The sequence below is a fragment of the Nelumbo nucifera genome, chromosome 8 (genome assembly GCF_055504915.1).
Source record: "Nelumbo nucifera cultivar China Antique chromosome 8, China Antique-T2T, whole genome shotgun sequence".
In the NCBI taxonomy this organism is placed as follows: Eukaryota; Viridiplantae; Streptophyta; class Magnoliopsida; order Proteales; family Nelumbonaceae; genus Nelumbo; species Nelumbo nucifera.
This window is the reverse complement of record NC_142656.1, coordinates 36,589,066-36,603,646: the sequence shown is the minus strand read 5'-3', so window position 1 is coordinate 36,603,646 and position 14,581 is coordinate 36,589,066. Positions and strand designations below refer to the sequence as shown.

The 14,581-nt window shown below is 41.8% G+C and overlaps 1 pseudogene; it reads left to right on the top strand.

Annotated features, from left to right (window-relative positions):
* The first annotated feature begins 5,883 nt into the window (after nt 1–5,883).
* The window catches only part of LOC148789868 (uncharacterized), a 70,956-nt pseudogene continuing 62,258 nt past the window's right edge, over nt 5,884–14,581 (top strand).

The window sequence follows — 14,581 nt, the reverse complement described above, 5'->3', positions numbered from 1 at the left end:
ATGGCATTGATTAGATGGATCCTACCATTCTTTCACCCTATGGCAGAGGCATAGGGAACGTCTTTCATGCCATCAATCTCTTCAGAAGTCTTGGAGAGAGTGACTCCATGCCTGAAACGAACATTTCCTTTCTTGGAGTTTTCCATGCTGTATCTTTTGACTATTTTGTCACTGTAAGCAGATTGGGATAATCCTATTATCCACTTCGATCTATCTCTATAGAGTAGAAAACCCAGTATATAGGAGGCTTCTCCAAGGTCTTTCATGGAGAATTGCTGTGAAAGCCATACTTTCACCGTAGTTAACATTCCTACATCATTCCCAATGAGTAGAATGTCATCTACATACAAAACCAAAAAGGTAACCTTATCTCCACTGTACTTCTTGTAAACACAGGGTTCATCCGGATTCTACTTGAAGTCAAATGATTTGACAGCAGAGTCAAAACAGATGTTCCAAGTTCTAGAAGCTTGCTTAAGTCCATAAATGGATCTATTAAGTTTACATACCATGTTTTCCTGACCTGCAGCAATGAAGCCTTGCGGCTGCTGCCTATAATTATCTTCAGTAAGATCTCCATTCAGGAATGCAGTTTTGACATCCATCTACCAAATCTCAAAATCATGGTATGCTGCTATAGCTAGCAGGATCCTAATGGACTTAACAATGGCCATAGGCGAAAAGGTTTCTTCATAGTCGATGCCCTCTTTCTGAGTGTACCCTTTCGCCACCAAATGAGCTTTGAAGGTCTCAACCATACCATCGGGGCAATTCTTCCTCTTGTAAATCCATATGAGCTTTGAAGGTCTCAACCTTACCAAATGAGCTTTCGGTTATGTTAGTTTCTGGAGAATGATGTAGAACATAGAGACCATTCTCCAGTTTCCCGTATGCGATGAATCTGTTATTTCTTTTAATAGTAATCCTATTACTAAAGAAGACAGAAAAACCATTTGCACAAAGTTTTGAGACAAAAATCAAATTTCTCCTTAAATTTTGCACATAAAGACAATCTTTCAGTACAATAGTTCCTCCTCTACAAAGTAACTCCACGGTTCCTATGGCCGCGGCTGCAACAGTTTCAGTAGTCCCCAAGTAGAGCGTGACTTCTCCTTCACTCAGCGTTCTGCTTACCTTGAACCCCTGTAGTGAGTTACGGATGAGAATAAAATTTGTCATATCTTTACCCCTCAATATTTAGTATTTTGCACTTAATTGGTACCTAATTGGACTCATTACTCTTGTATTTCGATTCAGGGCAAGCAGATAGGCGATTGGAAGAAAATAAGGCTAATCGGATGTTTTTGCACAGTTTCGGCACCGATCAGTGCTATGGGCATAACTCTTAATTCCGGACTCCGATTTGGATATTTCAAGAAGCACTGGAAAGAAAAGGAAAAGGCCCACAACTTTTATGTTTTGGGTTTTGACAGAATCGATCCGCATCGAAGACGAATTCGGGCCCAATGTCGGATCAATTTCGCAGCAAGGCCCATTTCACAAGCTGAAGCCCATTTCGCAGAAGAGTCTTGAAGCAAGCCCGAATTATTAGAAAAGCCCAGTTCGAATTCAAGATCCAAGAGTCCCATTAGAGTAGAAGTTAAATGTGATCTCAATAAAAGAGTTTTATCAGATTTAAATTCTCAAGTTGTAATCCTAGAAAGATAAGGGATAAGAGTTAGGTAGGATAAGTTCAATTTAGACTAGGACTTTCCAGTTTGAGGATAATCTCCTTAAGGGAGTCAGAGAGCAGCCCTCTCCCCAAATCTATATAAAGGGGGGGCGGACCAGCACCCAAGGCATCAATTTCCTCCAAGAGAGATTCAGCCTTCAGAGAGAGAAATCAACAATCAAGGAGGAAGAAGCAAGAGTTCGCCCCTTTCTCATTTGGAAGCTGCATTTTCATCATGAGGTGTCTGTAAGTTTTTATTTCTGGTTGAAGGGTTAGGGAAGCCTTGATTTTGTAAGCATTGTGAGGTCTAATTGATTTTTATTTCAGTTCATTGTTTAGGGGTATTCATATGTTTTCTGCAAATTAACTGTGAGGATTATTTTTATTGATTAAGCAAGAAGGGCCCCTTGCTCATTCAATGGAAATAAACCATGGCCGATTGAACCTCCAGTTTCGTATATGATTGGTAGGTTCAATCATGGTGGCAATTAACATAAATTGATTGCAAAAAATTTTTCAATCTATGTTAGGAAAATATATGATTTGGTTTAAATGATCCGAGCTTGTGAGATCGCTGACCAAAATTGGGTCTCTCCCCTCTTAATGCTATTAATAGGTTAAATTCTAAGAACTTGTTTAGGACTGCCTATTAATAAGGGAAGCAATCAAAGAGCTTGTTTTGGTTGTCGAATAATAAGAGTAGAGGCTGGCTGTTAGAGCTTGTTAATAGCTATAACTAATTTATTCATAAGCATATGAATCTATCTTTGCATCAAGGATCAATGCTACGAATCAAAGCTGAACTTTTCCCTTCAACCGGAAACCATCTCCCATCGATTTAATCTTTGTTTTCTGTTATTTTCTGCTATTTTCTTATTTTCCTTAGCTTTACAACCCCCCTTAATCAAGCTACATGGAAATAAATCCACCCAATCCCTATGGAGAACGACCTTGCTCATCACTATCTGCAAATTATTAACCTAGAGCAAGACTATTTATCTTTGGTTGGGTTTGGCACCCACCAAATTTTGGCGCCGTTGCCGGGGATTGGCGTCCTAACTAGGTTTATTTCCTTTTGTTTGGTTTATGCCTTGCTCTTCTCGTGTAGGTGAACTCCACTACGACCTTGAGATCAAGAACACAGTTTGCCGCTTGAGGAAAGAAGCCAAGCAACGCCGCAATCAATCAACATCACTCCCCACTTCCAGAGAGAAGTCGGCTGCAGAAATCGTTGAGCCATCCAACCATTCTGAAGAAGAAGTCATGGCCAACAACGAAGAAAGAACCCTTAGAGAGCTAGTTGCATCGGATCTGCACCAACAACCTCTCTACACCGAATATGCAGATCTAGCGGTACCCTTTGAACTTAAATCAGGTCTTATACACTTACTCCCCACTTTTCGTGGACTTACAGGCGAAGACCCTCACAAGCACCTAAAAGAATTCCACGTAGCCTAAGGATTGGCTGTACTACCTACCCTCCGGGTGTTATTGAGGAACAGATCAAACTGCGCGCCTTTCCTTTCTCACTAGCTGATAAGGCTAAGGATTGGCTGTACTACCTACCCTCCGGTTCCATCACCACGTGGAATGATTGTTAGACAGTTTTGTATGCCTTTAGCATCAATCAGAATGATGTACTTTATGAGTTTATTGTAAATGAATAAAGATACATATTTGATTCATGTTCCCTTGGTATGTTTCTGTGTAATACCCTTAAACTGGACACTTAATGAGACTCGGGTTAGTTTAGAATGTTCACAGCCAGTGGGTCGGTCTGGGGAGACCTATCCTGACAAGGCTGACACTGTGGTGCCACCAAATCGGTTGGGGTGGCCTGTCTCAGCTGCCAGGGTGAGACCCTAGGCACATACAGTGTAGGATTAATTGAATCTTTGAATTGGACCAGATTGCCAGTATTGCCCTGGACCTTGGAGATTGATGGGCAAAACTGGAAAGTTACACCTGACCCCTAGACTCGATTATGATACTGCACTAGGTGTCGGATTGGGCTATCTTTGATGTACCAATCAGTGAGATCCTTAGCGGGGGTCAAAACCTTGGTATGTTGGGACAGTCCGAGAATTCATCTGAGTGGGTGATCATAGTGACAGGATGAGCCCCTTTGTCGGACAAAGGTAATGATCGGGGATGCACTCTCACTGATGGAAACCAAGACTGCCGGCAGCCGATTTCAACCATTGAGATTTGTTTTGCAAAATATATTTTATATAAGATATAAAAGTATATATATGGTTTCTAAAATGTTTGCAAAAGGTTTTAATTCCCGGGATCCATATGAGTGGAGAGTGCAACACTGTTCCTTGCAGCCGAGGGAGAGGTCCTCTCTTGTCGGGCAGTGTATGATCATTATGGGCTGAGAGGTTAAGTGTAAGACCATTGAGGATAATACCTGATGGGCTAATCTTGCATCTGCCCACAGTCCCTGGGTGTTACAAGGTAGCTTGGCCCAGGGACCTCTTAGGGTAAGTGTTGGGCCCGTAAAGCCCATTTGATGGGTTTCAGGGGGTGCACTGTCTTTAACAGTGTATTCGGCCAGGCCTTGTAACAAAGGCTGGGCCGAACCCATGTGGCTGATGTGTAGATCAATGCTTGGGTCCCACGCCATACAAGGAAGCCCAGCTGGGCAGCAGTTAAGAGGGTTAAGTGAGCACATAAGCTTAATGGGCCTAAAGCCCATTTCGAACTGGGCTGTTTATTTAGTTAATAAAGGGGCGAAATCTGAAGTGGATCAGCTAATAGGATTGGGCTTAGACCCTATCCACTTAGAGAGTCCAAGATCTAAATAAGATTTAGATCTGGAAACCTCCTAATCAGATTAGGAGATGGCTGATCTGATCTCCAGATAAGATAAGGATTATCCCTTATCACTTAAATGGACTTCTAACCCAAATGTGATTTGGATTAGCAACTCCTAATCTGATTAGGAGCCGATCCCTTTAAGATTATAAAAGAAGAAGGGGGCAGCAGCCTAAAACACACAGATCATTAGGTTTTCTTTAGTGCTGAAATCAAGAAGAGAGAATTATGCTCCCTGCAAATACTCTCTTGCCGCCTCCCTGTTCTTGCCGCCCTGTTTGCCAATTCGATCTCCACTTGTGGGAGAAGTCAAGATTGGATCTTGACATCAGTCCTTTGAGAAAGGATTGAAAGGAACCTGTGCTCACGTACCATCTTGCTGATTCTTGCGAAGGACAGAGTTCTTGGAGAAGAACACTGCTGATTCTGCTCCACCTGCACTGCGCCATCTTCAGTGGGAGCAGTCTTTGGATCCTTCCTTGGGCGTGAACACCTTCGTTGGGAGATATTACTTCTCCGTATCAGGTATAATCCTTCCCACTCCTTTTTGGTTCAGATCTGGTTCAGTTTATGGTTCAGAATTGATCCTTGAAAATATGATTTTCTAAATGGGGAATAAGATTCCCAGTTGAAGGAAGAGAAAAATTTTTAAAATTCACCCCTTATTCCGTAATCTTTTGGGCATCCATAGGATGGATCTCTCATCCCTTCAATGATATGAAAAGGCAATTCCTTGAGTAGTTCTTCCCTGCCTCTCGAGCTGCTAACATCAGAAAGGAGATATGTGGCATAAGACAATTCAATGGGGAAACTCTCTACGAATACTAGGAGAGATTCAAGCAACTGTGTGCCAGCTGTCCATAACATCAAATTCCAGACCAGCTCCTTATCCAATATTTTTACGAAGGGTTACTACCAATGGATAGGAGTATGATCGATGCAGCAAGCGGAGGAGTGTTGGTGAATAAAATGCCTACACAAGCAAGATAGTTGATCTCAAACATGGCAGCCAACTCTCAACAGTTTGGCTATAGGCTCAACCCTCCAACAACTCATACTAATGAGGTAAACATCTCCTCCCTAGAACAGAAAATTGCAAGCCACTCTCTTGTCTGTCAAATCGCCACAGGTAATACACAAACGGTGAAGGCTTGCGGAATTTGCTCAACTCCGGGACATCCAACTGACATGTGCCCTATGCTTCAAAATGAACCTTACGAACAAGCTAATGCTGTTGGAGGATTCCCGCAAAAGAGATACGATCCCTACTCAAACACCTACAATGCAGGATGGAGGGATCATCCCAACCTAAACTATGGAACCAAGCCCTTCGGCTTCCAACATAAACCAGGCCGCCGGCTCCACCATATTCAGCCTCTCCCAACTCAGGTATGTCTCTCGATGAAATTGTGAAAGCCCTTGCAACTAATACTCAACAATTTCAACAGGAGACGAGGACAAGTATCCAAAACATGGAGAATCAAGTCAGCCAACTAGCGACAGCTATGAGTCAAACAGAATCCCAATCATCAGGGAGGCTACCTTCTCAGACCACGACCAACCCGAAACAAAATGCTAGCGCTATCATGTTGAGAAGCGGGAAGGAACTGAATGAACCCTATCAAAAAGCATCAAAAGATTCAACCAGAAAGGAGACACCATCCCAAACGGATTCAAGTGGAAAGCCACCCCAATCCATAGTCATCGCTCCACCTTTCCCTAGTCGATTCGCAAAATCCAAGAAGGAGGAGCAAGACAAAGACATTCTCGAGACCTTCCGCAAGGTTGAGGTAAATATCCCCCTCCTTGATGCAATTAAGCAAGTACCACGCTATGCCAAATTTCTCAAGGAGCTGTGCACTACTAAGAGAAGGCTGAAAGGCGATGAGAAGGTCCAAATAGGAGAAAATGTTTCAGCCATTCTCCAGAAAAGACTACCCCCTAAATGCAAGGATCCAGGTATGTTTACCATTCACTGTAAGATAGGAAATGTCCAGATCGAAAAAGCTATGCTAGACCTAGGAGCTTCAATAAATGTCATGCCCCATTCTATTTATACAACCATGAATCTCGGACCATTAAAAGAAACGGGCGTGATCTTAGAACTTGCTGATCGGTCTACTACATACCCGAAGGGAGTCTTAAAGGATGTCCTAGTCCAAGTTAATAATTTGGTCTTTCCTGCTGATTTTTATGTGATCGACACGGAAGAAGATAACTCTTCCAACTCGACCCCAATTTTGCTAGGAAGACCCTTTCTTAAGATGTCCAAAACAAAAATCGATGTGCATAAGGGGACATTTACCACGGAATTCGATGGTGAGATCATTAAATTTAATATCTATGATGCCATGAGATACCCTAATGATGTGCATTCTATTTTCTCTATAGATGTTATTGACTCTTTAGTGTAGCAGACTTTTGAGCTAGAAGATGAAGACACACTGAGAGTTGCACTTAACAATGGGCCTGATCAATGACAACGAGCAGAGCAGAAGTTTATGCTGAATTCAGAACTGCAAACTTTGACTTCTGAACTGAACTCTTTTGAATTTTCTCATAAATCTTCTTTCATTAGTTTGCCCCTATCTCACACAAGGCTCCTTCCATCTATTGTGCAGGCACCCCAGCTGGAGCTGAAATCATTACCAAAGCACCTAAAGTACATGTTCCTAGGTAAGGGGGAGACACTACCTGTGATAGTTTCCTCCAAACTCGATGCACTGGAAGAAAGGAAACTAATTCAAGCACTTAAGGAATGCAAGGAAGCAATCGGATGGACTGTAGCTGATATCAAGGGGATAAACCCATCTACTTGCATGCACAAAATACTCTTGGAAGAAGACTCCAAACCTACAATCGGAGCCCAACGCCGATTAAATCCACCGCTGATGGAGGTAGTGAAGAAAGAAGTTTTAAAACTTCTAGATGCCAGGATAATCTATCCCATATCAGACAGTAAGTGGGTAAGTCCGATACAAGTAGTCCCGAAGAAAACAGGTATGACGGTGGTCGAAAATCAAGACGGTGAGTTAGTGCCTACCCGAATTCATAATGGGTGGCGGGTTTGTATAGATTACCGGAAGCTGAATTCATTAACCCGAAAAGACCACTTCCTGCTCCCTTTTATCGATCAAATGCTTGAAAGACTAGCTAGCAAATCTCATTATTGTTGTCTTGATGGTTATTCAAGGTTTCATCAAATTCCAGTTGCACCTGAGGACCAAGAAAAGACTACCTTCACCTGCCCCTTCGGTACCTTTGCTTATCGACGCATGCCATTTGGTCTCTACAATGCTCCCGCCACATTCCAAAGATGTATGGTTAGTATATTTTTAGATTATGTGGAAAGCATTATAGAGGTATTTATGGACGACTTCACAGTGTATGGGGATTCTCTTGAAAGGTGTATAGAAAAGAACCTCGTGCTGAATTATGAAAAATGCCATTTCATGGTCGACCAGGGCATCATTCTAGGGCATGTAGTCTCTTCTAAGGAAATCGAAGTTGATAAAGCAAAAGTAGATGTTATTAAGTCCCTGCCCTATCCCACGAACATTCGGGAAGTTCATTCTTTCCTTGGACATGCAGGATTCTATCGGAGATTCATCAAGGATTTCTCCAAGATAACTCGCCCCTTATGTAATTTACTCCAAAAAGATGTGATGTTTGATTTTGATGAAGGGTGCAGGGCAGCCTTTGATAAGCTGAAAGAATCATTGACTTCAGCCCCAGTCATCCAGCCACCGAATTGGGATCTTCCCTTCGAGATTATGTGCGATGCAAGCAATTATGCCATCGGTGTTGTTCTGGGACAGAGGGTTTGAAGAGCCGCTCAGGCAATATATTATTCTTCGAGGACCCTTGATGCTGCCCAATGCAATTATTCAACAATAGAGAAGGAACTCTTGGCTGTAGTTTTTGCCTTAGAAAAATTCCGTTCATATTTATTGGGTACTAAGGTGATTGTTTATTCTGATCATGCAGCCCTAAAATATTTGCTCGCCAAGAAAGAAGCAAAGCCGAGGCTTATCCGCTGGATTCTCCTGCTGTAAGAATTTAACCTCGAAATCCGCGACAAGAAGGGTGCAGAAAATTTGGTTGCAGACCATCTTAGTAGGCTGACTACAAGTGAAGAGGCAACACCCTTGAAAGACGAGTTCCCAGATGAGCACCTTTTCGCGATTCAAGAAGGAACTCCATGGTATGCAGATATAGTTAATTATTTGGTTACTAGAACCATACCAGGAGAATTGACAAGAGCTCAAAGGGATAAGGTAAGAAGCGATGCCAAGTACTACATCTGGGATGACCCATATCTGTGGAAGCAATGCTCCGATCAGGTCCTTCGAAGGTGCGTGCCTGACCCCGAAATCCCCTCCATTCTTCACTTCTGCCATTCATATGCCTGTGGGGGCCATTTTGGCCCAAAGAGGACAGCACGTAAGATACTAGAGTGCAGATTATTTTGGCCTACCCTATTTCGTGATGCTTATAAGTTCTGCAAGGCCTGTGAACAATGCCAAAAGACAGGTAATTTAAGCCATAAAGACCAAATGCCACTTACACCTATACTGATATGTGAAATATTTGATGTATGGGGTATAGATTTCATGGGCCCATTCCCTTTCTCTTTCGTTAATGTTTACATCCTACTAGCTGTAGACTATGTTTCGAAATGGGTGGAAGCTAAAGCTACCCGGACTGATCATGCTAAGGTTGTTGTAGATTTTGTCAAATCCCACATTTTCTCCAGGTTCGGAATGCCTAGGGCGATAATAGGTGACTGAGGCACTCACTTTTGCAACCGAGTGGTGGAAGCTCTATTCAAGAAATACAATATCACCCATCGAATTTCCACTTCATACCACCCACAAACAAGTGGACAAGCCGAAGTGTCCAATAGGGAGATAAAGTCCATACTTGAAAAAATGGTTGACTCTAGAAGGAAGAATTGGAGTCTAAGACTCAATGATGCACTATGGGCCTACCGCACAGCCTATAAAACTCCTATAGGTATGTCTCCTTACCGTTTGGTATTCGGCAAGCCATGTCATCTCCCTGTGGCATTGGAACATAAAGCATACTGGGCGGTCAAACAATGCAACATGCGCATGGATGAGGCAGGAGAATAGAGGAAGTTGAAGCTACAAGAACTAGAAGAGATCCGCAATGATGCTTATGAGAGCTCTCGAATCTACAAGGAAAAGACAAAAGCCTTCCATGACAAGACGATCTCAAGGAAAGATTTTGTTGTTGACCAGAAAGTTCTTTTCCATTCTAGGCTTAAACTCTTCCCTGGTAAGTTGCGATCTCGGTGGGTTGGACCTTTCACTGTTACTAACATCTTACCTTATGGAGCAGTTGAGATTCAGAGTCCAACCATAGACAAAAGGTTCAAGGTAAATGGGCATTGTCTAAAACCCTTCTATGAAGGATTTCAGGTATACAATGTGGAAGAGGTACCCCTCGAAAGCCTGACCTATGCAGAGTAAGGGCATGAAACTCTGTCTCCCCACCCACCTTCCACCGCATCAGGGAAGTTTGTTCCTTTTTTTTTTCTCTCTCCACTTGTTTTCCTTTTAGTTTCCACCTTTTATTAAGTCTTAAGTGTGGGGGGGGGTACAGGCTTTAATAGTTTCATTTCAGTTGAAACAATATTTAGGGAAAATTCTTGTGGACCTAGTAATGAGGCACAATTAAGGAGTACATGACCTTTCTGATGCCATTGCCTTTTTAGCTAGTCCTAAATTCAGGTTTAAGTAAACAGGGCAAATACTTTACCATTGCTACAAATGGTAGGATGGAGCATAAAATGCACCTACCAGCCAAGTCATCTGATAGTAGGATGGAGCATAAAATGCACCTACTGACCAAGTAATTCAAATAGTAGGATAGAGCATAAAATGCACCTACTGACCAAATAATTCAAACAGTAGGATGGAGCATAAAATGCACCTACTGACCAAGTAATCCAAAAGTGAGATGGAGCATAAAATGCACTCACTTCTTCAGAAGAGAGAAAAAGAAAATAAAAAGTGAGAAAAGATAAAAAGGTTTTCCCTGATTTACTACCTAGTTTGTAGTAGCAAAAACTGGATTGACTGATGAATGAGTCGTGTATGACTCGGTTGTGTTGATTTAACAATTCACAATAATTAACCAAGAATATTTGTGGAGAAAGATGAAGGAGAGTTGAGTTTAAAAATTGGTAGGATAGCTAGTTAGTTCTTGTTCTATTTTTACTTGAATTTTGACTTGCCCGAGGACGGGCAAGGTTTAAGTGTGGGGGGATTTGATAAGAATAAAATTTGTCATATCATTACCCCTCAATATTTAGTATTTTGCACTTAATTGGTACCTAATTGGACTCATTACTCTTGTATTATGATTCAGGGCAAGCAGATAGGCGATTGGAAGAAAATAAGGCTAATCGGATGTTTATGCACAGTTTCGGCACCGATCAGTGCTATGGGCATAACTCTCAATTCCGGACTCCGATTTGGATATTTCAAGAAGCACTAGAAAGAAAAGGAAAAGGCCCACAACTTTTATGTTTTGGGTTTTGATAGAATCGATACGCATCGAAGACGAATTCGGGCCCAATGTCGGATCAATTTCATAGCAAGGCCCATTTCACAAGCTGAAGCCCATTTCGTAGAAGAGTCTTGAAGCAAGCCCGAATTGTTAGAAAAGCCCAGTTCGAATTCAAGATCCAAGAGTCCCATTAGAATAGAAGTTGAATGTGATCTCAATAAAAGAGTTTTATCAGATTTAAATTCTCAAGTTGTAATCCTAGAAAGATAAGGGATAAGAGTTAGGTAGGATAAGTTCAATTTAGACTAGGACTTTCCAGTTTGAGGATAATCTCCTTAAGGGAGTCGGAGAGCAGCCCTCTCCCCAAATCTATATAAAGGGGGGGCGGACCAGCACCCAAGGCATCAATTTCCTCCAAGAGAGATTCAGCCTTCAGAGAGAGAAATCAGCAATCAAGGAGGAAGAAGCAAGAGTTCGCCCCTTTCTCATCTGGAAGCTGCGTTTTCATCATGAGGTGTCTGTAAGTTTTTATTTCTGGTTGAAGGGTTAGGGAAGCCTTGATTTTGTAAGCATTGTGAGATCTAATTGATTTTTATTTTAGTTCATTGTTTATGGGTATTCATATGTTTTCTGCAAATTAACTGTGAGGATTATTTTTGTTGATTAAGCAAGAAGGGCCCCTTGCTCATTCAATGGAAATAATCCATGGCCGATTGAACCTCCAGTTTCGTATATGATTGGTAGTTTCGATCATGGTGGCAACTAATATAAATTGATTGCAAAAAATTTTTTGATCTATGTTAGGAAAATATATGATCTGGTTTAAACGATCCGAGCTTCTGAGATCGCTGACCAGAATTGGGTCTCTCCCCTCTTAATGCTATTAATAGGTTAAATTCTAAGAACTTGTTTAGGACTGCCTATTAATAAGGGAAGCAATCAAAGAGCTTGTTTTGGTTGTCGAATAATATGAGTAGAGGCTGGCTGTTAGAGCTTGTTAATAGCTATAACCAATTTATTCATAAGCATATGAATCTATCTTTGCATCAAGGATCAATGCTACGAATCAAAGCTGAACTTGTCCCTTCAACCGGAAGCCATCTCCCATCGATTTAATCTTTGTTTTCTGTTATTTTCTGCTATTTTCTTATTTTCCTTAGCTTTACAACCCCCCTTAATCCATCTACTTGGAAATAAATCCACCCAATCCCTATGGAGAACGACCTTGCTCATCCCTATCTGCAAATGCACTCACATCTTGAAAAGAGGGCAAGGGTGAGATGGAGCATAAAATGCACTCACCCTAGAACCCCAACCCCATTCTCACCTTCAGATCCTAGGAATTCATACTAAGTGGTGGAGATGTGATACATAGCAAGCTTATGGCAATAAGCACACCTTGTTTTGGCTTAAGAAACAAAGAAAGGTAAGTGAATCTAGCTGTATTGGTTCGTTAAAAGTAATGAGTACCCGTTCAGGCAGGGAGTTTCAGCCGGGAACGTTTGTCTCCTTGACTGTCCATTTAACCTGGGACCATGAGGAAGGGTGATTTGCGATCACTCTTGGACGAGAAGAAGGGGAGAAAGAAAGATTGAAAATCAGTAGTTGGTTTCTTTTGTGTTACTTGAGATTTTGCTTTGCCCGAGGACGGGCAAAGTTTATGTGTGGGGGGATTTGATGAGACCAAAAAGAATCCTATTTTTATCCCCTAATATTCACTCTTTTACATTTATTTATCACTTAAATGGACTCATTACTCTTGAATTTCGATTCAGGGCAATAAAAAAGGCAATTGGAAGAAAACAGGGCAAATCGGGTGATTTTGTACAGTTTCGGTGACAGTTAGTAATCTAGGCCTAATCTCTATTCCGGACTCCGAATTGGACAATTAAAGAAGCATTAGAAAGATGAAGGGAAGGCCCACAACTTTTATGTTCTGGGTTTTGACAGATTTGGCCCGCTACGAAAATGATCCCGAAGCCAGAGCAATTTTGTAGCCAGGCCCATTTCCCAACTTAAGCCCAACTCGCAGAAGTACCTTGAAGCAGCCCAACTCGAATTCAAGAGTCAAGAGTCCAAATCTCGAATGTAATCTCCAAGGAGAGAGTCCTATCAGATCTAATGTTTTGAATGTAATCCTAGAGAGATAAGAAGATTGAGATTAGATCATTAGATAAGAGATAGGATAGGATTAGTTCAAAGAAGATCAAGACTCCCTAAAGATAAGATGATCTCCTAGAAGGAATTGGAAAACAGCCCTCTCCTTTGGCTATATAAAGAGGGGGGCGAACCAGCTCTAGCATCATTCATTCCAAGATCCAAGAGATCATCAAGAAGACCAAGAAGCTCAAGAAAGCAGTTCGGCTATGGAGAAGCAAGGCATGGAGATTGTGCAGATCATGAGCAGCTAAACTTCTTTTTCTAGTTCAAGGGGGGAGGTTCGATTGTGTCATTGTGAGGTTCTCTAGTTAATTTATTTTCTTGCTTTTTAATTCAAGTATTATACCTAATTGACATTAATTGTTAATGTTATGGATTTTAAATGGGTTGTTCAATGGGCTTTACAGCAGTTAATTGATTGGATCAATTCTTCCTTTACATGTGATGTTTGGATGTTTGATGTGCTCCGACCATGGGCCATAAGCACTTGGCCCATGATGACTCGATTGTGGCTCTTCCGCACACCATGGCTGAATGCACATCATTGCCATGGTGTCCCTTACGTCATTGGATGACCCCTTCTTACTTGGTGGGCCCCATAACCCTGAAAAGGGATGCGTGCGGAAACCATAGCCGATTAAGGTGAAGGGATGAGAGATCCATCCTATGGACGCCCAAAAGATTGCGGAATAAGGGGCAAATTTCAAAAATTTTTCTCTCCCTTCAATTGGGAATCGTATTCCCCATTTAGAAAATCATATTTTCAAGGACCAATTCTGAACTATAAACTGAACCAGATCTGAACCAAAAAGGAGTGGGAAGGATTATACCTGATACAGAGAAGTAATATCTCCCAACGAAGGTGTTCACGCCCAAGGAAGGATCCAAAGACCGCTCCCACTGAAGACGGCGTAGTGCAGGTGGAGCAGAATCAGCAGTGTTCTTCTCCAAAAACTCTGTCCTTCGCAAGAATCAGCAAGATGGTACGTGAGCACAGGTTCCTTTCAATCATTTCCCAAAGGACTGATGTCAAGATCCAATCTTGACTTCTCCCACAAGTGGAGATCGAACTGGCAAACAGGGCGGCAAGAACAGGGAGGCGGCAAGAGAGTATTTGTAGGGAGCAGAATTCTCTCTTCTTGATTTTAGCACTAAAGAAAACCTGATGATCTGTGTGTGTTTTAGGCTGCCGCCCCCTCCTTCTTTTATAATCTTAAAGGGATCAGCTCCTAATCAGATTAGGAGTTGCTAATCCAAATCACATTTGGGTTAGAAGTCCCTTTAAGTGATAAGGGATAATCCTTATCTTATCTGGAGATCAGATCAACCATCTCCTAATTTGATTAGGAGGTTTCCAGATCTAAATCATATTTAGATCTTGGACTCTCCAAG